The following is a 25,772-nucleotide window of genomic DNA, read 5'->3' as shown; positions in this document are numbered from 1 at the left end:
TTGTATTGTATATAAAAATATTTTGTTTTTCATTGTAATAAAAAAAGGAGAAAGGAGAGGCCATAGGATGGTCAATCAATTTTGGTTGCAATCACTGTCAGATCCAGTACATTTAATAGAATATAAATTGCAGTCTAGTTTCTTTGGCTACATAAATTTGACACTAAAAATTAATCATGTCTTCAATTAAAAGTTTCAGTTTGTAATAAATTCCAAATAAATTCATGGTGTATCATTTTGGAATCCCAAACAATAGTTTTTTTAAATAGGTAGGACCTTTTTCAAATTAGTAAGGGGCAATGACAACCCAAAGAAAAGCGAATATCCAAAACCAAAATTTATCATCCAACCAAACTAATAATAAATAATCCATGTGACCCAAGCTTGAATTTTCATGAAACCCACAATAAAATACCATTGAAAAATATAAATGGCCAAATGTTGACTTGAAAGAAGGTAAATATTAAACATAAGCACATTACCATAATTTCCTAGTTTATTGTGGTTTGTACAAGATTAAGATATCAACATTGGTGCATAAAAGAATAATTTTAAGAACGATGTAAAGACAACCAATTATTTGAGCTACGAAACGTATGCATGTATGGTATGAATTGATAGTTTTGTAGAGGTTGGCTTGTGTTCAGATAGCAAGTTTGACTTACATACAAAATTTTTGAGCAACAAAAAACCAAATAGTTTACCTTGTTTCCAAGGCATCACCCTTGGTTTGAAGGAACACTTCTAAAATTTCAATTTTCTCAGTTACAAGAATAACTTGAAGCTAGGAAACTACAAGATGAAAGCAATGATCACAACTTCTCATCTAGATGGTTTTTATTATAAATATAAGGAAAACAAGATGTATTCAACTAAGAGAGATGTTTTGTATTAATTTACTTCTAATTGTTAAGGTCAAATAAAAAATTCAAATAAGAATTGAAGATGGACATTAAAGAAATTAATGGATAACTTCCCTCTTTAATACTTCCCCCTTTAATGTCAAATTGAGAAGAAGAAAAAAAGGGTATGGTAAGGTCATTATAATATAATAAAGGGACTTAGTCAATATCATCCTTGAGCTAAGTTCTAAAACAAAAGATAGGAAGAAAAAATACAATGATAATTCTTCCAACTTAAGTGTGAATCTGTTTGAAATACTAGTGGGGCGAGGAGGGGTGAATTAGTATTCCATCAATTAAAAATAATGTGTTGGAAATACTAGTGGGGCAGGGGGTGAATTAGTATTTCATCAATTAGAAATATTTTAACCATCAATAAATCACGATATTAACCATCTGATATTGAACACATGAATATGGGATATTTATAGTAGAAACCCAACTGGGAGAAAACCACTTTCAGATTTTCTAAATATATAAAGAGTACAAACAAACTTATAGAATCCAACTGAAAGGAAACACCAACTAAAGATTTCATAGGAACCAACCTATGGGAGACACCAATCCCCCAACTGAGAACCAACTTAGTGAATTCGTGGGCACCAACCAATAGGAGATACCAATCCCCTAACTAACTATAATTTCATTTCAATTTGAAAAGTTGTAACAAATTGCTATTTTATTAATTTTGTTTCTATTTTGTTGAGATAATTTCAGAGATGAAACTACTCTCATTTCATGCATGTAAACTATTTAAACATCTCTCGAGCCTAGTGTAAGGGGTTCTCGATTTTGCAAAGAAAAGGCCTAGTTTCACTTTTGTACTTTTTTCTTTTCTAATATAAGTAAGAATAATTTTGATTCCATGTTTCCACGAGATAGAGAAAATCTTTTTCTTTTATTGAATTTTTTTTTCTCAAATTTATGATTGGAAACAATTTAGTGTTTTTTATGTTTATGAGTGAATGAATTGACAATGCATTAATGTCTTGTTATTTCTTTCATTTATAAGCATAATTATTTACAAATTTAGATGTGAATTTTGTTTAGATGTTAGTTCAGTTAACTATTTAATTCAATTAAACATTTCATTTATAGTTTTCTCTTAATCTATAAGATAACCTAAGATATTAATTTTTTGTTGTTGAATTTATCTTTCAATTTCACATATTATATATTATTTCGATTTATTTATATATTATGTGATATAGTTTACCTAGAATATATTTATCTTTGTTGTAATCACTTAGAAACATTTACCCATATTTCATATTCCCATTCATCTTATATATCCTAAAGTCTCCACTCATTAGAGAAATATCCATAAGCATAAATGGGCCCAATCTACAAATTAGCCAGAACCACTAGCCCAAATGAAAAAGATTCTAACTTGGGGTTCTAATTAGGTGTTTTCCCAAATGTTGATGAGGTCATTTATTACCATCAACACTTCACCTCCTTTTTTGTGTGTTTATGCCCCCTCTAGGCTTCCTCAAAACAACAAACTACTATAGCTCATTTAGGCTACCTCTAGTTCTAAACACAACAATTTGTACCCTACTTCACATAATTTTCCACCTCAAAAACATGACCTTATATTTGCTCCAAGACACAATGATGTGCTCCCTCTTGGAACTCTCCTGTAGGTTTTAACCCTATACATAAATTACCTACAAATGAATACTTAAAATAGAGAAATACATAATGGCGAGAACATAAAATATATATACACAAATATTTTCCCCTAGATCCCGAAACTAAGAATACAAAATTGATTTTTCATTATATTCATTTCAATGTTACAACACATATAAATATATGTTGAAGAATTCATGAATCCCAATCCACTAACCCTGGATTAGAACATAACAATAATTCCCTTGACTGAATCTACAAAATACCATGGGTACAAAGTCGTTATATCCAAAACCATGTGCTAACCCCATGCACAAAACCATGGGTAGGTACACCCACCATATTTGGGTTTGCCTTCGATCCTTAGGTCCACCTAATCTGGATCTTGGGGGGAGGCCCCGAAGATTTGAAAAAATGAAATGCCAGAAAAATATGAGAAAACAATAAAAAAACACCAAAAAACTCTTTATTAAAATATAGAATAATAGTAAAAGCTACATTGTGGTAGACAATCTACCCTTTTACAAAATGTGACTTGTTACTTATAGTCTTTTTTAGTTACAATACACAAGTAAATTTTTTGGGTGGATAAACCATGGGTGAATGCCACTTACAATTCCATGGGTAAATTCCATGGTTAGATAAATGCTATGGGTCGATGAATACCATGGGTGGATTCCACTTACAATACCATGGGTGGATTCCACTTACAATACCATGGGTGAATGAATACTATGAGCGGATATCACTTACAATACCATGGGTAAATTCCATGGGTGGATAACTACCATGGGTGGATGAATACCATGGGTGGATGCAACTTACAATACCATGAGTAAATTCCATGGGTGGATGCCACTTTCCATTCGGATCATTCCTCCCTCCTTAAGAAGAAATGGTCCCCATTGCGTGAAGTTCTCTCCTACGTAACCTTTGTTGAATATGAATAGCCACTGAAAAGAAATGTTTTGTGTGGTTGACCCATAACTATGATGAAGGAAGATCCAAGGATAGATATAGGCTGTAATGCTTGTGACCAACTGTGATACTCACAATGTACGACATACCAAATGGACTTTAATGAAGTGTGGTTTTGTGGATGACCCATAACCATGACAAATAAAGATCCAAGGATATAGCTACCCTATAATGCTTGTGACCAACCATGATACTAACAATGTGTGGCCTAGCAAATGGACATTGATGACAAGGGTTTTGTGCGGTTAACCCATAGCCTTGGGTTTGTGGGTTACCCATAACTATGATGCTTGTTAGTCTGTTTGGTAAAAGTATGGTGGCATGTTTGGTAGATTCTCCTATCCAATGATATGTTGTAAATGCTTCTTTTAGATTATTATTATTTTATTTTTTCTAGAAATAGACCTCTTGCTGCAGCTTTATTGATAACTTGTGCTACAAGCGATGAAATAAAATTTTGTTAAGGACCCATCTGAGGTATTGAAGATATATTTCCATGGATATAAGAAACTTGTTCTTTAATGACCTGTGGAGTGAGAAAATAATCCCTGAAATGTATGGCACATGCGGTCATGTAATGATCCAAACATCTGTAACTTCAATTTCTCATATCTCTCTAACAAGGAAACAAAATAAAATTTCGGAAAAACCCCATTTACGCTAATAAAGAATCCTTTCAAATAAGATATTTTTCACCTTCTGAAATGCTTTGTGGAGGTCATGGAACCTACATGAATTTTGTTTAAGATTTTTTGTCTGTGTCTCATCCATCATTTTGTTTCAAACCCTCATTCCCATGGAGTCGCAACCTACTATTATATCATTAATCCAAATCTTGGGGGGAGACCTCCAAGGTCTGAAAAATTTAAATGCCAAAAAAATATGAGAAGACACAATAAGAAAAAACACCAAAAAACTTTTTATTAAAATAGGGAACAATTGTAAAAGCTAAATTATGGTGGAAAATTTGTCCTTTTACAAAATACGACTTGTTTCTTATAGCCTTTTTTAGTTATAATTTACGATACGTAAATTCCATGGGTGGATAAATACAATGGGTGAATGAATACCATGGGTGAATGCCACTTACAATACCATATGTAAATTCCACATGTGGATAAATACCATGTGTGGATGAATACCATGGGTGGATGCCACTTACAATAGCATGAGTAAATTCCATGGGTGGATAAATACCATGAGTGGATGAATACCATGGGTGGATGCCACTTTTGATTCAGATCATTCCTCCCTCAAGAAGAAATGGTTCCCATTGCATGAAGCTCCCTCCTGAGTAGCCTTTGTTGAATATAAACAACGACTGAAGAGAACAGTTTTGTGTGGTTAACCCATAACTGTGATGAACGAAGATCTGAGGATAGAGATACTATGTAATTCTTGTGACTAACTGCGATACAAATAGTGTGCAAGCTACCAAATAGACTTCAATGAAGCGTGGGTTTGTGGATGACCCATAACCATGAAAAGTGAACATCTGAGAATAAATATACCTTGTAATGCTTGTGACCAATTGTGTTATTGGTAGTGTGCAACCTAGCAAATGGAGTTCAATGACAAGGGTTTTGTGTGGTTGACCCAAAACCTTTTGTTTGTAGTTGATCCATAATCGTGATGCTTGTCAGTGTTCTTGGTAAAATTATGGTGACTTGTTTGATAGATTCTCCTATCCAAAGGTGTATTTTACATTATTATTACTTTATTGTTTCCTATTAATAGACCTCTTGTTGAAACTTTGTTGATAACTTGTGTTACAAGCAATGAAATCAAATTTTGTCAAGGACCCATTTGAGGTATTAAAGAGATATTTCTATTGGTATAAGACACTTGAGCTTTGATTACTTTTGGACTGAGAAAATAATTCATGAAACACATGGTACTTGTGCCCTTGCAACTATCCAGACATATGTAAATTTAATTGCTCATATCTCTCAAACCAAGAAACAAAATAAAATCCCGTTAAAACCCCATTTGAACTAACAAAAAATCCCTTAAAATGAGATATTTTTCACCTTCTAAAATTATTTGTGGAGGTCATGTAACTTGCATGGATTTTTTGGAAGATTGTTCCTCTAATTTTCATCCATAATTATGCTTTAAACCCTCATTCCCATGGAGTCGTAACCTAATTTGATACCACTGGTCTGAATCTTGGGGGGAGGCCTCCAAAATATGAAAAATTTAAGTGCTAGAAAAATATGAGAACACGCTGTAAAAAGAACCACCAAGAAACTTTTATTAAAATAGAGAATAATTATAAAAGCTACATTGTGGTGGAAAATATATCCTTTTACAAAATGCTACTTGTTACTTGTATCCTTTTTTAGTTACAATACCACAAGTAAATTCCATGGGTGGATAAATAACATGGGTGAATGAATACCATGAGTGAATTTCACTTACAATACCATGGGTAAATTCCATGGGTGGATGCCACTTTCTATTCATATCAATAGTTCATGTAGCTAGTCGTGGAAACAAGATAACACACATCTAACATCTCCTAGGTCCTTCCTAGGCTTCATGCCTTAACCTTCTTAAACCAACAAACATACAACCCCTTTTTGGTTCATAGTGGTGAGTCATAGTATAATGCTATCACATGCAAGAGTTCATCATTACTGTTCTTTAGAGGTATTAATTCATTGATGCAATGGATACCTTTTAGATGTGGATGGGTTAAAGTATTGGCTAAGGTGTTAAGGATTTGAGCCTGCAAACAAATTTAGTAAAGGCTGAGATGGAAAAGGAAATATTATAAAGCATTTGTCAATATATGAACCCATACCAAAGTGTATGCTTTGATGACCCTAAATAAATTTCAAGATTATTGTATGTTATTTCTTAATTGAAATTTGTAATGTTATATATCATTAATACAATACAACATGAAAATTAACTAGAAGTCAAAGGTTTTATTTGGTTAGTCAAAGGTTTGACTTTGACTCTTGGTTGATGAATTGGAACATTGTATCCCTCTGCTAAAAATTTGATGACAATCCTATAGAAGAAGAATTTTGAAATGATTTCCCCCTTGTTGAGTTTTCCCCTAGTCTTTGACCAAATATTGTGTCTCTTGTCATTCATTATGATTTTCTTATATTGCATCTTGTGTTTACTATTCTATCTATAATTTCTCATTGTTGTTGGAAGATTAAATTTATTTAAAAGTGATTACTAATTGAACAAATGATTGGGCTAAGTGATTGTAATATCATAGAACGGTGCAAAATTAACATGGTATCAGAGTTAAGGTGAAGACAAGCCCAAGGAGGAAAGATACTAAAGAAATCATCTTTGAAGCAATCATATTTGAAAGATCAAGTTGATGCAATAATCTTTGAATAAATCACATTTGTAGCTTGGAAGATTAGGTTGGAAGTAATATTGGATGAAAATGGTGTCTTGGAATATGTGGAAGGAAATGTACCTGCCACCACAAAATGCTCCCGCTACTACAAAGGCCAAGTATAAGAAAGATGTGATCAAAGCCAAAAAATTCTTGTCGATTTATTTAAAGATCATTTTCTTACTTATGTTGGAAAATTGAAGCCTAAGGATATCTATCACAAGCTGGTTGGTATGTATGAATTCAATAATTTGAATCACATTCTTTCCTTGAAGAATCAACTCAAGGACATGAAGATGAACGAAGGAGAATTTGTACAATTATATGTCATGGTGATATCCCAACTAAGGGATCAAGTGCATGCTGCTAGTGAGCCTATATCTAATAGAGTTGGTGTTAGTCACTCTTCAAGGCATTCCTCCTAATTGGAAAACCGCCATCACTACTCTAAGCAACAATGAAAAATTTCTTACATTTGACCAGCTGATTGGAAAGTGCAATAAAAAATAAATTGGGAAAATATCTAGAGGGAGGAATCAAAATCATGAAGAAGTATATCCCTCTACATTTGTTGCTCGAGACAAGAAAATAAAGGGAAAAGGAGGTTCATATATCTCAAGTGTTGGACACCTAGTCTGCTAAGGGTTATGGTGTGGCAGTTGAATAATCAAAGGAAGTCCATGCATGCATGACGCTCTCTCCTTCTTACAATTTCTTGGCATGGCATTATTTTGTGTCCCATATAATTGGAAGTGTCTTTAAGGGGGGTTTAGATTTTGGCATCTTGTTAATATCTTCTGAGGAGGAAATTGAATTGGATCGATAATAATTTTCTACAAACTAGTTTCAAGTCGCCCAATAGTTTGCAGATTGTATTTACTTATTTTTTAGACAATTTGAAATTCCTCATTTAAGAGAGTGGAAGGCCCTTGCATCTAAGCTTTGTAGAAAGTTTTATAAAGTATTCTGTCATGCCATTGAAGCCAATAGTTTCTTTGAAAGTGTGCAGACCTTTCCTTAGATATTATGTTAAAGAAGGGTGAATAAGGGATGTTATATGTATGGTTGTAATGTGCACTAGTCCAACTTGTGATGGTTCTAAAATTTGTTGAACAAAAATGAGAATTTGATGCTCAGTATGATTTTTAAGGTTGTGCAAATAGGTTCATTGGTTTCTTTGTATATTAAAGAATTGGAATGGATCCATGGTCCATGTGTAACTTCTAAATTATATGTGCGCTACAAAATTTGGAGTTTGGTTGAATATTGAATTGCGTTGAACCCTATGAGAAATTAGTTGAGTCCTTGAAGTTTGTTGGAATGGTGTATGGTATAATAGTTTTGTGCATTGGAGATTTTCCATATGTGTTGTTGTTCATTCTGTTTGTTTCTCTCTGTGATGGTATGTTTTATGGTTTGAAACATTGAAGGTCAATCCCTCTTCATGGATTAAATTATTCTTCGTGTGTATTATTGAATTATGGAGTGATTCTCTGCAATGATTGAATTCCTCACATGAACGTTGGTTTGTTGGTTAATTTAGAACACAAGTAATGAACTATGGTGTGATAGATAGGGGGACTCCTCTGTCGTTGATACCCGCATTTTCTACATGTAGATTTCAATGATCTAATAAAAAGGGCATGAAGAAGGTGAAGGGTCCTCCCTATAGAAGATAACAGTAAGGATAGAGTCATTCATAATTATATGCAGCCCAAGCAATTGATGTTGCACAATCAACTTGTTAAACAATCAAACTCGAAGCATGACAAATCCCTCAAGTTTTGAACCTTGTTCGACAACCTCAACAAGATTGAAAGGATAAAATAGTTGTAGATGCGAAAGTTTGGTAGTTGGCTTTCTAAAAAAAAGAGGCACGTGGGAAAATGCAAGAAATAAAGTCAAAGACATTGCATGCAAAAAAGACATTGTCGAGGAAAGTCAAGGGAGCATTGTAGGAACTTGGCATTGTTGCCTCATGCTTTCGAGCTTAGCCTTGAAGTGCATAAAATCATAGTTGAATGCAATTGTGAATTGTTGGTCCTTGGAGTTGGTGTCATTGGTTGTGTTTCCTAGGTGTGTTGAGAGCGTGATATATATATATAGTACATGTTTCCTATGTGATGATATTTTGCTAGCCTGATTTGAAAAGTTTGCATTGAATTGAACAAGTTATATATATTATTTGTTGTTTGAGGTTGATATATGTGTTAAAATTGAAACTTGAATTCAGTGAATTTGTGAACCTTCTAAAAGAGGAAATATCCAGATATTAAATAACCTAGAGTTGCATAGGGTATTGGTGCAATGGAATGAGCATTTTAATTTTTAGCATTGAGCATTGCATAAGGAAATCTCATTGGTCTTGTACTGTTCGAAATTGAGTGGGTGCATTTGAAATTCCACAGATTGGAATTTTTGTATGCTACTTTGAATACATTCAAGGCTTGCATATTCCATATGTTCAATCATATTCTATTGTGGTTTTGACTTGATAATATATATGTATGATTTGGTTTATTTATACATAGCTTAAGATCAAGAACCTGGTAGGCCCTGAAGTCAAATACGTTGGTAATACTAGCGATCTTTATTCCATCATTTCATCTTTGGTTGTCCATTTATGGTGAATGCATTGATTACTGTAATTTCTTCATTCTTGGGAGAAGTATTTGTGAGATTCACCTTATTTGTTCAATAAAAATTTCCATAATTAATGAAGTATTATAGTATCAAAAAACTCTAATATTTTCTACTACTCATGATACATTAAAATTCAACAAAGATTCTCTCATGGGCATTCAAATCTGTTTACAAAATACACAAGAGAAGATATACTTTTTGGAGCTTGAATTTCAGCTTTAGCGAGAAGAACTAAAACAGTGGAGTCATCATTTTGAACTTGTTTTTGTTGAGAACATTGAGACATGATCCCACTAGTAGAAAATCAATAATGTTGATCTAGTAACCAATGAAGGAGAAGATTTGCATAAAGATGCAAAAATTTAGCCTGCACTTCCCAAGCCCATCATCATACCTTGCAAAGGTATTTTCAATAACAAAAATAAAATTTTTCTTGGATATGACAAGGATCTGTCCTTTCATATTCTAGATTACTCAAAGCCCATCCAGTTTCAAAGTGTTGGATTTCTTCATGACAGTTCACCTTCAAATGTTCCAGATTCTACTCCTCTTCCACAATAGCAACAACAAATTGTTAAATGCCAACATTGTGACCGAGTTGGCCAATGAAAAATAATTGTTTTGATCTTCATCCATGTGATAACTTTCATAAAACCACTCATTCTTCAAAAAGATGCTTCAAAAACAAGCCTCCTGCATGAACAAAGATTCATATTGGATGGATGAATTCTTGATAATGGGATTCAACAACCAAGAAGATATTTCATTCATATGTCAAAACTTGTTCTAGAGTATTGAACAATCTTTTAGTTCAATTGTCTCCATCTTCTCACCTTGTATCTGGCGGGGGGAAGTGATAGTCATATACAAGATTCAAAGCCACATCAAGCAAGCCTGAGCCATAACCTATCATACCAAATTCAGAGTTGTAGTAAGAGACAAATATTCCCTTGAGCATGCCTTTGGTTGGTGGTCAACCTTAAACCATTTATGCGGGGTTGAGATCGCACTTTTTAGGTTCAGCTTCTCTCTCTTTAAATAATTGGGGACACTTCCTCCAGCAGAAGACTTCAGCTTCTTATTAGTTCTGGAAGAGTTCTATGAATTTCATTAAGCAATCTAGAGTCGGTGGCCATCCTTAAACCACTGTGAGTTGTATACCTCCCTTTTCTAGGTTGAAGGTCTCCCTCCCCAAAGCATCAAGGACACTTCCTCTAGAAGAATATTTCAGCTTCTTGTGGAAGAGTTTCGGGAATTGCACTAAGCATTCGAGTGTTGGTGGTAATCCTTAAACCATCAACTTATACCAACTTTTCAAAGAGCACATTCACTCTAGTGTTGCCATGTATTTCTTCACATTTTGTATTACAACTCTCTTCTTGGACTCACACATGCCCCTTCGGATTAAGGGGGGAATGTTGGATATCTAATTCGCTAATGGTTATGGTTTGGAAGTTTAATAGTAAAAGGAAGTCTAATAGACCTCGGAAGATGAATCCAAGAGTCACTCCAATGTATTAGAAATGTATATCATGTGAATAATATAAGGAATTTCAATGTTTATCCTTCATATTTTCTTCTTCGCCATGGTTGTGTTTAACATCAAGGAATCCAGCATCCAAGGACTCTCAAAGAAGATTTAGGAAGGATAAAGTTGAGTGTTTCAAGTGCCATAGACATGGACAGCTTTCTAGATATTGCCCATAAAATGAAAATACTCCAAGGTCCAATTACAACAATAATCATGGCTTCAACAAGAGCAGGTTCAATGATAAAAGAAGATGATATGGTAGAAGAAGAGGAGATAATAGAATAAGAAGAGATGGTAGAAAAAAAATAGACGATCCTAATCATCATGAATAAGGCCATCATCCTCAAAAGAGTTCAAGAAACTCTAGGTATGAAAATAATGCAGTTACTACTCAGTCTAAATATATTATTATTTCTACTCTTTCTAGTTCTTCTCCTCCATATTCTCATGATAGTTGGTTGGTAGATAGTGGGGCTTCTATACATTTCTCTAGAAACCAAGAAGTCCTCTCAAATCTAGTTGAGAGGGAGACAAATCTAAAGATAACCCTTAGGGACAACTCTACTCATTTTGTGAGGGGTTTTTCTTCTGCAAAATTTCATTTGGATGATGGGGAAAACATACTTATTCAAAATGTTATGTATGTACCTAGACTAAAGAATTACCTAGTGCTTATATCTGCCTTGGAAGACAAAGGGATGAGGGTAGCCTTCATAAGAGGAAAGTTCCTCTCCTGGCCTATGGAATCTCCCATGGGGGATGTTTACACCTTGGTACCTAGAATTGAAGGAATCTATAGAGTCAATAGAGGACCTCTGCGAGAAATTATTCATAATATCAATCATGAAATTGAGATATGGCACTGGAGTTTGGTACATCTACATTATGAAGCCCTTCCTAAAGTAAGAAATATAGTTTCTGAGATTCCTGATGTTCAATCTAGCCATGATGGAGTGTGTCGAGGTTGTGCTAGTGGGAAGAAGTCAAGTGAAAGATTCCCCTCCAGAAACATCAAGACCAATGATATTCTACAAGTCATTCATTTTGACCTTTGTAGACCCATGCCTATGCACTCCTTTGGTTGCTACCTCTACTATATAATCTTTATTGATGACTTCTCTAGGAAATAATGGATATTCTATTTGAAGCACAAGGATGAAGCATTTGACATGTTAAAGGATTCAAAAGCACTAAAAGAGAATCAAATAGGGAAGAGAAAAAAAGTTTTCAGGTTTGAAAATGGTGGAGAATATACTTCAAATGAGTTTGTTGACTTTTACAAGAAGGTTAGGATCTAGAAAGAGACTACTGTACCATAAAATCTTGAGAATAATGGTGTGGATAAAAGAAAGAATAGGTCGATCATGGAAGCTTCCCAAGCTATGTTGCATGATTAAAAACTACAAAATTTCCATTGGGGAGAAACTACAAATACAATGTTCTATGTTCAAAAAAGGATTCCTCATCAAGCCTTGGGCGACAAGACTCCCAAAGAAGTGTTCACTATAGTGAAGAACAATGTTGGTCATATGAGAGATTTTGGCTACCCCATATACTTTCATGTGCCAAAATACAAGAGGAACAAGCTGGAAGCCAAATGAAAGAAAGGTATGTTTGTTGGAGGTTATGAAAATTTTAAAGCCTTTAGAATATATTTTTCTGGTCAAAGGAAAATCGAGTTTCGAAGGTATGTAAATTTTGATGAAGGTGTTTCCCTTGGAAAATCAAGAGACCTTCCTTCACCTCCTCCTATGGAGAATAAATATGATGACACGGACCATACATAAGGTCCTTTTGTGCCCGAGTTGGAGAAATATGTTCTCGATGACCCCATGGATCTTATGGACCCTCCAGATGCTCCTCCATGTGATCCCCCTATAGGGAAGAAACCAATTTGTCTTTGTGATACTCTATAATATGTTGAATGACATTCCACTGCTAGAGGTACCTTTAGAGAAATCAAGAAGGCATGCCAATATTATGGATATGTTATAGCTATGAGCATTTTCATATAGGTTGGACCTCCCACCTTTGAATAAGTCAAGAAATAACAAGTTTGGAAAGATGTTTTGGCCAAAGAATATGAATACATTATGAAGAATGATGTGTGGGATGTTGTTCCAAGACCTAAAGGAAAAAATTTCATGACTTTGAAATGGATATACAAGATCAAGCATGGAGTTGATGGAAGTATTTAGAAATATAAGGCAAGGTTTGTGGCTAGAGGTTTCTCCCAGAAGGAGGGAGAAGACTATGATGACATCTTTGAATCTGTTTCCTACTACACTACTATTGATTGATTTCTTCCCTTGCTACCATTAAAGGATGGACACTTCATTAGATGGATGTGAAGATTGCATTTCTTCATGGAATACTATAGGAAGAAGTACATCTTGAGAAACCATTGGGATTTGAAGTACATGAAATGAAGAATCACATTTGTAGGTTGAAGAAGGCACGGTATTATCTGAAGAAATACCCCATAGCCCAGTATGTATGTATGGTAGTTACTTGACGCAGCTTGGATTCACAATAAGTAATGTTGACCCCAACCTCTACTTCAAAGTGGTCCAAGGTATGCCTTTAATTTTTATTTTATATTTTGATCATTTATTCTTGATGGGTTGTGAGCCTTTGATTCTCGAGTGTAAGAGGGGACTAACTTCTAATTTTGAAATGAAATATCTTGGTTTGATTCATTACTTCCTAGGTTTAGAAGTGTGGAAAAAGCGTAGAGTTATTTTCATTTCTTAAGAAAATTATGTTTCAAAGTTTTTGGAAATATTTGGAATGGTTGAATGCAAGTCCTTGGCCACATTAATTAAGATGAACTTCAATACGTTATGTGGAGAAGTTGTTGGACTTGATTTGGTGAATCCCTCTAAGTATCGATAATTGGTTTAGGGCATTGATGTTGCTTGTGAACACCCATCCAAACATATTTTTTGCAGTTAACACTTTGAGTCAATTCATGACTGAGCCTCTTCATGCACACTGGGTTGTTTCCAAGCATGTGCTAAGATATTTGAATGGGATGATTAACCTTCATCTAAGATATACTACTAGATATGTGAGGCTTCATATTTACACTATTGTCAACCGTTCCAGAAATTTTATTAGTTGAAAGAGCTCATCATGGTGTTGCTTTAGTTTTGGTTCTTCCATGATATCTTGGATGAGCAGGAAACAAAATTTTGTAGATTTGAGCATCACCAAGGTAGAGTATATTGCTATTAGCATGGCTATTTGTGAGGTAGTATGCTTGAGTAAACTGGACATGATGGTGATATATTTCGACAATAAGAGTGGGATCCAATTAGTAGAGAATCATATGTTTCATGAAAATTCCAAGCACATTGAGATCAGGTATCATCATATATGATACATGGTGCAGAGAGGAGTTGTGAGACTCCATCATGTTTCAAATAACAAGAGGATAACAAACATACTCACCAAGGATTTGTTGAAAGGGAAGTTTTGTCTTTAGAGAGAAGCTTGGATTGATGGATGTGATCCTCCTGGATAAGAGACTCGGCTAATTTGGGAGACTAAGATATGCTCTTCCCCCATGCTTGAGCTCCCCAAGTGAGGAATTGAGCCATTAGATTTCTTGGGGTTGAGCAATCTTTAGATAATAGGATCAACGATGGTAGGCCCCAGAATTGTCATGTTTAACTCACATTTATTACCCTCTCCTTACTCATAATTTTCATTTTTATTACTATCATTTTACACAATTGTTGGGCTAGTATCCTAAATTGAGAGCATGATTAGGTAATTTTTTATTATTTAACCTATTTCCTTTATTTTGATAAGATTTCCATCAAAATGGTTATTAATGACGATGCTTGTGTTTTTTTAGGTTTTCAAGAAGGCATATGAAATCAAAATTAAAGATACACAGTCATCAACAATTATTTACACCCAATTTTGTTAGCTTGAGGGGGCTTGGACTCAGGTTCAGAGTTAGTTGCACTAGCCAACAAAACCCTACACTACCAACCCTTTCAGCAACAACCCATGTAGCGCAGGCTGCAGTCTCACCCTAGGTAGTATTAGGGGATGTCAAAACAAAGCTTCTCCATCTAGAAGGCTATGTGATGTGGTTTAAGGTGATTGCTATGGTTTTAGTTCAGATATGACCTTTGTGAACCCTTATTCATGAGACTTAGAAGATTTCAATTTAAAGAAATTTACAAGCTTCGTATAACTATATAATCATGCATAAAACAACATCTAATTGTTGATCTAGATCTTCGCGAGGTAATTAATATAAAATACAGATAAATATCATTTAGTGACATGTAAATACAGAAAATAAATAGTGCATAAAAATAGATACAATTTTGTTTCAAATATATTTCTATTACTTCAGATCTTCCTTTACAAATTGTTTAGACCCTACACACACAGCTTCAGGGGGGGCGCACTCAGTTGTAGGAGCCTTCCCCTTCACCAAAAACACAGAAAGATCTACAATTACAAACCCAAAATCATATCATCATGAAGTACTTAATTGCCTTAGACTTGCTAATACATCTCTTTATATATCCTTCACTATTACAATACTATGGTCCGCAAACCATGGGTGGATCTCAAAACAATACTAAAATATAAGGGGTTTTGACCTTCCTAAAACCTCTTAACTCTAATTTGACCTGCACTACTCGCACTTCGCTACTCATAATGTAGAGACTTACAATATTTTAACAAAATTTTACCCAGGGAACCCTATCCTAGCACGACCCCAACACAATTATGTGACTTGTCCTCGAGTCACTATGCTCGTACACTGGATATTTTCTTTCAGGTTGTTGAATGAAGACTTCACGGGGTGAAGCACCTCCATGCATTGAATGGCTTCCTGTCACACTTCTTCCAAGAACCTTTCCATCACTGGCCCATCTGCTACTAAGCTGATGGTTCGTTGCATCTGCTACAAACTCTTAAGTGTGCCTTCCACAGTTTGTGAGAGATACCCTACTTCTTCCTACCATGGCTACATTTGTGTAGTGATGATTGATATCTTCTTTTGTAGCTCCTTGATCTATCCTTTCAGGGATGTCCCCTCTTTCAATCGGGTGAACCATTTCACAAGAGCTAGGGTGTGCATCGTTGCCTTTATCTCATCGTACTACAACTACTTATCCTGAATGGAAACTTCAATATTCTTCACCTATGGGTCCTCCTATAGTGAATCCTACATTTCAAGAGCTTTTTCAAACAGCTAGATACACTCCTTGATTGCAGCATCAAGCTTCACCCAGTCTATTCGGATGGTAGCCTCACGTTGTTCTCAGATTTCAAATGGTGTGATGGGTTGCAGCTTCAATTGAAGCGTAGTAATTTAGAGTTGGAGATCAAAGTGAGGTTTATCCACCTGTGCTTTTGACCCTCTAAATGCATCTGCCAGCTATACTTTATCTTTCAAAGCGATCTTCGACTGAATATAGAGCTCGGGGAGCTCACTACATACTCTTGAAATGGCCTGCACCAGCAGCGCCGTTCTCGTAGGTGCCTCATCATAGTCCTAGAGAGCCTTGTGTTTTTCATCATACATCTATTAATTGGTGATTTGCACATCTTTTATCACCATGAGATTCTATTGCTCTCGCACCTTAAGCTCATCTTCTACACCTTGGTTTAGCTCATTCAGTGTGGATATGGGAAGCACCACGAGGTTAACACTTACGTCTTTGGGAAGTTGGGCACTATCCCATTCTGCGACATCATTTAAATGTAAAGATCCATCAGGCAGGGGTACAATGTGGAGCTTTGAGGTGATGACTGGCTACACACTACCTAATGTTGTTGGCTTCTCGTTCACTTGAGACCGGCTCGCTTGAACCATGCTCACTTGAACCTAGCCCACCTAAACCTGAAACTCTATGAGGTTCGCTTGGACCTTAGACAAAACAGACTAGTATTGGTCTTCAATATGACCCCAAATTTCTTCTATCACAATCTAAACAGTGTCTCCAATATCATCAAGGTCCCCCTCAGTGAGTACCATGACCTTGGCACCAACAGTCTTATCATATTTTTCTTCTTGTGTACATCTCCCACACCTTAACTTTGTCATTGTTTAAGAATAAAAGGAGAACCAACATTATCTGGGTCTACAAAGGGGTGTTCAGTACCTTGATCTAGTTCTTCAGTATGCATCTCTTCGTCGTGCTCTCCCTTTGGTTCCTACATAGTATTTTTCTCTAGATCGATGGTCACCTTCTTCTTTTCCTTCTGCACTAGTTTATTGGTTCCTACTATACCTTCAACACTAGTCCCCATCATTCCTTCCACAAGATCCATGGGAAGAAGCCATTCATTCGGCCACTTAATGATTAACTGTATGATATCGTCTTCGGTGACCAAAAATAGCAACGTCGTCCATTTCTTCATCACATCGCGCCTCGTGCAGATGTATACATGATGGAAATCAACCTTAAAATATGGAATGCACCGATAATCTGTGAATAGAGTTGGCGACAACTGTGGCTTCTGGTTAATCACCATAAGCAATTCTGATTCAAATAGTACCCAGAACATCTTATTTTCAATGACACGGTCAGGGTCCTTCATTGCCCACAGCGAGGCAAATTTTGTAGCCTAGAAAAAGTCTGGATTCATCATTGGGAACTAGGAATCCTCTAACATCCTCCAAGCTATCAGTATGATCAATAATAGTATCCAAACATAGTGGAATGCGTTTCCTCCCTCCTGGGCTTTACGGCAATCATCCAAGAATTATTGGCAGAGGTACTTTGCCCAATTGAATTGGACCCCTAGATGCACTGCATAGCTAAGGATACCATTGGTGCCAATAATTCGTCAACATGACACTTCCTCATTATTTTTCCTGCCAAGATCTATGCAGCAAACCACACAGCTTCATTCAATATAGAACTAATGGCATATCCTCGAGAATTCTTCACGAACCTAAAGTCACTCTTCATCTGATCTGCGACCATTTTCTCTTGTGACTTCCCCACAAAAGCATATGTAAGGTTTGTGCCCTGATATGGTGGTGTTGTGATTATGTGGACCAGCATATCATTAATTGGTATGGGCCCTCATAGCCAGAGGCACCCATCATGAACCAGTGCCAACAACTGGCACACACATATGGTATTAATAATGTTTCAGCTAAAATGTGGGACATACAGCATGTTGAGAAACCTCGCGCACTAAATATCGACCACCCACTTCATCGGTTCAATTCTTGTGACTCCCTCCTCCTCATAGTAGACCGATTTCAAGTATTTACTAGGTTCTAATTGCGGAAATTTCTCATGATCACCAAAATCCAAATCCTCCATCATTAGAAATGGTACCCAGTCCAACAAGTCACCCTCAATAGGTACTTCCTTTGGCAACAATGGCATGAATACCTTGAATTTTAATGAGTCAGGGTCTTTAGTTACTTTGGTAGTTGATTTCCGTAGGGGTGTATATGGAGGCAGTAGATAAATTGGCTTCACACCTTCATCTCTTCTTCATCCAGGTCCTTGGGTTCCATAGGATGGTTATTTTTATCTATATGACCCTTTTTTTTGTGCTTAGTTAGGATTTTGCACGGTCATTGCCGAACTGGGGCTTGTTGTGGCTTTTTTTGCTTTTTCTCTCCCGCCGCGGAGGAAGTAGGTTTTGGCCTCGGTGACTTGGGTACTATAGAAGGGACTGGCGGTGTTGTAGTCATGATATTTCCTACCCCTCTCTTCAACAATTCTTGTTCAACTTCTGCCCAACTTAGGTAACCAGACATATAGTAATACACTCGGCTCCTTAAGCGCAACCACACATAACAATTTCTCAAAAAGAAAAATGGCCAAGTGTGTTGGCATTATGGCTAAAGTGTTGTCCTTGATGGCAACCCATTCAGGTGATAGATCACAGTACTTCAAGTCAGCAGCAGAGATTGATGATCAGCTATCAAATATTGAAGAAAATAAGGGGTACGCAGGTACACCTTGCATAAGGTGCGTACACGCAGGTCAGTGTTACATAAAGTGCGTACATACCCGCAGTTATCCTTTTTAGGAGGTGCGTACCCCCAGTGCACACATTTCAAGGCAAAGAAATTCACATGTGGGGTTTTCTTATGTTTTACTCTTGGTATTTAGCCGACGGTATTGTGTTATTATGGTGTCGGCTCGTGGTATTGATCCATGTTTTAAGGAAGAGCTTTCTTATATAAAGCAAAGGAGATCATTTGGCTTGAGCATGTTTTTTGGTTGAATATCTTATGAGGGCTAGATCTGGTCTAGATCTAAAGAAGGCGAATCTACTGATGGACTGAGATCTCTTCGGCGCATGTTCAGATCTGTAGATCTGACTGTCTGGGTTATTTCTGAAGTCTTGAAATCATCTATGCCTGAAGGTACGCAGGTACAGTGAGAGAAAAGTGCGTACATACGCAGGAACGAAGCGTTTCAGCTGCGCCGGTACACAGGCACAGAAGGGTTTCAGGTGCGCCGGTACGCAGGCACAGAAGGGTTTCAGGTGCGCCGGTACACAGGCACAGAACGGTTGCAGGTGCGCCGGTACGCAGGCACAGAAGGGTTTCAGGTGTGCCGGTATGCAGGCACAGAAGGGTTGCAGGTGCGCCGGTACGCAGGCATAGAAGGGTTGCAGGTGCGGAGGTCCGCAGGCAGTTCAATGGACTCAGAGCGAGGCACGCAGGCTAGCAGTTGAGCAGGGTGCGTACATATGCAGGCTAGCAGTTGAGCAGGGTGCGTACTGTAAGCTGGCAAGCAGTTGAGCAGGGTGAGTACTGTAATCAGGCCAGCAGTTGAGCAGGGTGCTTACGTAAGCAGGCGAGCAGTTGAGCAGGGTGCTTACTTCTCTTAAAATCTTTGTTTATCATTGTTGTGTTCTAGGTTTGGTCCTATTATTGTTAATCTGGTTACTACAGTTGACTGGGTGATTCTCTTATACTTGATGATTATTTGATGCTTATGGATCCAGTTTGAAAATTTATGAAAAGTGGTCCTTGTAAGAAAAAAAGTAGGGAGTTGTAGCTCCCTTCCAGGAGAGACTGGAAAACGAGAGAGAGAGAGAGTTGTAGCTCTCTGCAGGTTGCAGCCTGCGTACTGGTAAAGGAATGCACCAGTACAAAACCATTGTAAAAGGAGTTTCTAATTTGAAAGAAGATAGAGACATATTGCAGCAGGTGGTTTTCACCCACATTGGGTTTCCACCTTACATCTTGTGTTCTTTGGTGTGACTATCTGTTTTCTTTTGTTCATGATCATTATTTATGGTACTGACATGAAAAAACAATTCAAAGAACAAATAAAGAAGATTTATTAAAAGAATTAGATAATACTGATTCACCCCCCCTCTCAGTATTATTTCCAACAATTGGTTTCAGAGCAGGCCCTTCAGAGAAGCTTGATCGCTTGAAGGTAGATCGTTCATCATGAGCAACTACGAGAGAGAAGCATCAATCAGGCCACCGGTTTTTGATGGGACAAACTTCAATTATTGGAAGGTAAGAGTTACTGCCTATCTTCAATCTCTTGGTACAGAAGTTTGGGACATCGTAGAGACAGGCTACGCTTTTCCTTCAGCTACTCCTACAGATGCAGCCGAGAAAAAGAAGTATGAAACAAACGCGAAAGCAGTCAGTACTCTATTAGGATGTATATCTCAATCAGAATTCATGAAGGTAATGCACTATAAATCCGCAAAAGAGACATGGGACAAAATTGTCACGAGCTATGAAGGAGATGAACAGGTAAAGCGTGCTAAACTTCAAACTCTCAGAATTCAGTATGAGACTCTCAAAATGTATAATGATGAAAGTGTGGCTAACTATTTTCTTCAGGTAGATGAGGTTGTTAACTGTATGAAAAATTTGGGTGAAGAAACAATAGAGGCTATTGTGGTTGAAAAAGTTCTAAGATCATTGTCCCCCAAGTTTGAATCTAAAGTATCTGCAATAGAAGAAAAGAAAAATCTATGAATTCCTACTATGTTTCAGCTACATGGAATTCTAACTGCTTATGAAATGAGAAAGGGAGGTCCATCAGACAGAAGAGAAGCTGCTTTCAAGGCATCAGGCAAAGGAGATTATTATGAAGCGAGCCACGTCCCAGAAGAAGAGGAAGAAGAATCAAATTTTGTCAGAAATATTCAAAGGGGTTCTGGAAGGTTCAGAGGTAAGTTACCTTTTAAATGCTTTGCTTGTGGAAGAGTAGGTCATTATGCTGCAAAATGTCCTTATAAGGATAAAGGAAAGGAACCTGCTAGATGGAACAAGAAGCAGAATGCAAATAAGAAAAGCTACTACACTCATGAAGATAGTGATGGTCTATCAAACAGTGATGAAGATGAACAAGGTAATGAATATAAGTTGTTAATGGCATTTGAAGATGATGATTATTTGGATGCTATAGATGTGGATAATCTTTATGATGAAATTACTAGACTCAAGAGATGTATAGAAGAAAAGAACATGATCATTGATACTCTACAATTTCAAATTGATGAAAAGGAAAAACATCTTGAAAAATTAGAAGGTGAAATTGTTGGTCTTAGAAAAGAGATTGAGAAAACAAAAGCTATTAATCTCAAGTTTGTCAAAGGATCTGAAACTTTGGATGAGATTATCAATGTGCAGCGGTCTCCACTGAACAAGACAGGTCTGGGCTATAATGGAGAAACTTCTCAAGCATCCACCTCAAAAAGTTATCTTGATGCAGCAAGAAGAAATGAGCAAAAGTACAATGAAGATCATCAGGTAAAGCAGGGACGAATTACAAACAGAAACTATCAGGGGCAATCCATCTTAAGGGTGAACAAAAGCTACAACCATCCACAGGTAAAATCTTCTCAATTTGGTTCAAGAATAGATGACAATAGAAATTACAATCAATTGGCTGGTAGATTCGATAACCGCAGAAGTTTCTTCAATGGACAATGTTTTTCTTGCCATAACTTTGGTCACAAAGCAGCTCAATGTGTTGCATATAAAACGATCATGACTAGGGAAGCTCAAAAACAAAGAAGTATGACGGGGATTACAAAAAGGACCTATAACAACTTTTCGGTTCTTGAAAATGAAGTTGAATGTTCTATTTGCAATAACTTTGGTCATGAAGACTCTGAATGCAGGAGCAGGTTTCAGCAGAAAAAGGAACAAGCCTCAAGCACCAAAACATGGAGAATAAAGGAACCTCAAACAGAAAGATGTGGGATAGCATTTTATGCAGAGGGACAGGAAAATCTATGGTACATTGACAGTGGATGTTCGAAGCATATGACAGGTGATAAAGAAAAACTTGAGTCTTATTCTACTCTAGAAAAGGGAAAGAAAGTCTCTTTTGGAAATGATACTCCTGCAACTATAAAAGGAAAAGGCATTGCTCAGTTAAAAGAAAAGGTCAAGGCTGGAAATATTTTGTATGTTGATGGATTGAAGCATAATCTTCTAAGTGTCATCCAGATGTGTGATCAAAGAACCGAGGTTATATTCAGATCAAATGGATGTCTTGTTCGTGATCTTGATACAGGTAAAACAGTGATCAAAGGCAAAAGAACTCCAAATAATCTATACATATTTGAAGAAGGACAACAACAATGCTATCTGAGCAAGGATGATGAGCACTGGTTATGGCATCGGAGGTTGGGACATCTAAGCTTTTCACAAATAAGGAAAGCATGCAAATATCAGGCAGTTCGCGATCTTCCAGATATCAAAATTCCTGACAACACCATATGCAAATCATGTCAGTTTGGAAAACAAACCAGAACTAACTTTCCAGAGAAAGAAGGATCAGCTAGCATGCCTCTTGAGCTAGTACATACAGATACATGCGGTCCTTTCAGGAAAAGAACACCTCGAGGAGAAGAATACTTGATATTATTCATTGACGATTTCTCCAGGTTTGTCTGGTTAGGACTTATGAAGCACAAAGATGAAGCATTCAAAAAATTCAAATCCTTCAAAGCCTTGGTTGAAAATGAATCAGGTCACAAAATTAAGTGCCTCAGATCCGACAGAGGTGGGGAATTTACTTCAAATGAATTTTTCGATTTCTGTGAAGAACATGGGATAAGAAGAGAATTCTCTACAACAAGAACACCTCAGCAAAATGGAGTTGTGGAAAGAATGAACAGAACAGTCCAACAAATGGCTCGTGCTATGCTTGATGAGTCAGGAACTCCCGCAACTTTCTGGGGTGAAGCTGCACATGCTGCAGTTGTTATTCTCAACAAAACAAATGTTCGGGTGAACAGCACTCAAAATCCTCATGAGCTCTGGAGTGGTAGGACTCCTTCAGTAAAGCACTTCAAAATCTTTGGGAGCAAATGCTATATCAAGAATACTGATGAGCAGCTTGGCAAACTTGAACCTAGAGTAGATGAAGGCATTCTTCTTGGTTACTCTCCACATAGCAAAGCATACAAATGCTACAATAAAAGACTTGGCAGAATTGTTGACAGCATTGATGTAGTGGTTGATGAGAAGGGATACATTCCTAGGCAAGTACATCACGAATACATCGAAGAAGATGAAGGATACCCCCAACGACAGAATGCTGAAGAAGAAGAACCTCAAGAAGAACCTGAAGAAGAACCAGAGGAGCAAACAAGAATAGAAGAAAAGACTCCATCCAGATATGTTCAGAAGAACCATCCAGAATCTCAGATTATGGGGCAGAAAGAAGCAGGTGTACAAACAAGAAGAACAGTTGCAGAAGCTTCAAGCTATTTGGCATTACTCTCCTCTATTGAACCACAAAATGTGAAAGAGGCATGCAAAGATGAATGTTGGGTGAAAGCAATGGATAAAGAACTTGAGCAGATCGAAAAGAACAACACTTGGGAGCTGGTTCCTAGACCAAAAGATAAGAATGTTATCGGGACAAAATGGGTCTTCAAAAACAAATTGAATGAAAATGGAGAAGTAATTAGAAACAAAGCCAGACTTGTTTGTAAAGGGTATGCGCAGCAAGAAGGAATAGACTTTGAAGAAACCTTTGCTCCTGTTGCAAGACTTGAGGCCATCTGAATGTTCCTTGCTCTCTCAAGTTTTCAAAACTTCAAAGTATTTCAAATGGACATGAAATCAGCCTTTCTGAATGGAGACTTGGAAGAAGAAGTGTACATTGAACAGCCAGATGGGTTCATTCTTGGAAATGATCCAAATCTTGTATGCAGATTGAAAAAGGCTCTCTATGGTCTCAAACAAGCTCCAAGGGCTTGGTACTACCGTTTGGACAAATATCTTCATCAACAAGGCTTTTCAAAAGGATCGGCAGATAGCAATCTTTATATAAAATTTGAAAATGACAAATTGCTAATACTTGTTGTGTATGTAGATGACATTATTTTTGGGAGCAATGAAGAAGCTATGAGTCAAAACTTTGCCTTGGTCATGCAGAAAGAATTTGAAATGTCCTTGCTAGGAGAACTGACATATTTCCTTGGTTTGCAAATCCAACAAAAAGAAGGAGGAATCTTTTTATCTCAAACCAAGTATCTCAAACAGATTTTGAAGAAATATGGTATGGAAGATGCAAAACCAGTATGTACACCCATGGTCACAGGATGTAGCCTCAGTGAAAATGATGAATCTGCAGCAGTACATCAACCAACCTACAGATCTATGATTGAAAGTTTACTTTATTTGACAGGTACCCGCCCAGACATCATGCATGCAGTTGGAATAGTTGGAAGATTTCAGGCAAATCCGAAGGAGACTCATCTTCAAGCAGTGAAGAGAATTTTCAAATATCTTCAAGGGACTCAAAATTATGGCTTATGGTATCCTAGAGATACAGATCTTACACTTCATGCTTATACAGATGCAGATTGGGCCGGAAGCGTGGATGACAGGAAAACCACAAGTGGTGGTGCGTTCTTTATGGGTTCCAGACTGGTATCTTGGTTCAGCAAGAAACAGAGTTCGATTGCCTTGTCTACAGCTGAAGCGGAATATGTTGCTGCTGCATCTTGTTGCACCCAACTCCTTTGGATGATGCAGACTTTGCAGGATTTTCAAATCACTTGTACACCACCAATCCCCATCTTATGTGATAACACAAGTGCAATCAGCATCTCAAAGAATCCTGTTATGCATTCAAAAACCAAGCACATACCAATCAAGTATCATTTTCTCTAGGAACAAGTGCTTGAACAGAAGGTCAAGTTGGAGTATGTTCCTTCTAAGGAACAAGTTGCTGATATTCTCACCAAACCATTGCCCAGGGACACTTTTGAATACCTCAGGCAAAAGCTGGGGGTTGTTGATGCATCATCTTATTGCTGAACCTCTTCTGATTGATGGTACAGGTTCAGGGGGAGCATATAATGCATTGTTGGCATTATGGAGGATGTGCAGAAGGAGATCTTGGAAGTAGCTGCAATATGTCTCTATCTCTTTCATGGTGGATTATGGTTCTTCGTTGCAGATGTTGTTCATATTCAGGGGGAGCATGTTCTTAGGGGGAGCATAACCCTTTGCCCTTGATGTCAAAGGGGGAGAATGAAGCTGAAGCTTTGAGGTTGCCATCAAGTCCAAAGAGGGAGATTGTTGGCATTATGGCTAAAGTGTTGTCCTTGATGGCAACCCATTCAGGTGATAGATCACAGTACTTCAAGTCAGCAGCAGAGATTGATGATCAGCTATCAAATATTGAAGAAAATAAGGGGTACGCAGGTACACCTTGCATAAGGTGCGTACACGCAGGTCAGTGTTACATAAAGTGCG

Source organism: Pinus tabuliformis, chromosome 7 (genome assembly GCF_031772625.1).
Source record: "Pinus tabuliformis cultivar Carrire ecotype Pingquan chromosome 7, CPIR1, whole genome shotgun sequence".
Classification (NCBI taxonomy): Eukaryota; Viridiplantae; Streptophyta; class Pinopsida; order Pinales; family Pinaceae; genus Pinus; species Pinus tabuliformis.
This window is presented reverse-complemented; position numbering follows the sequence as displayed.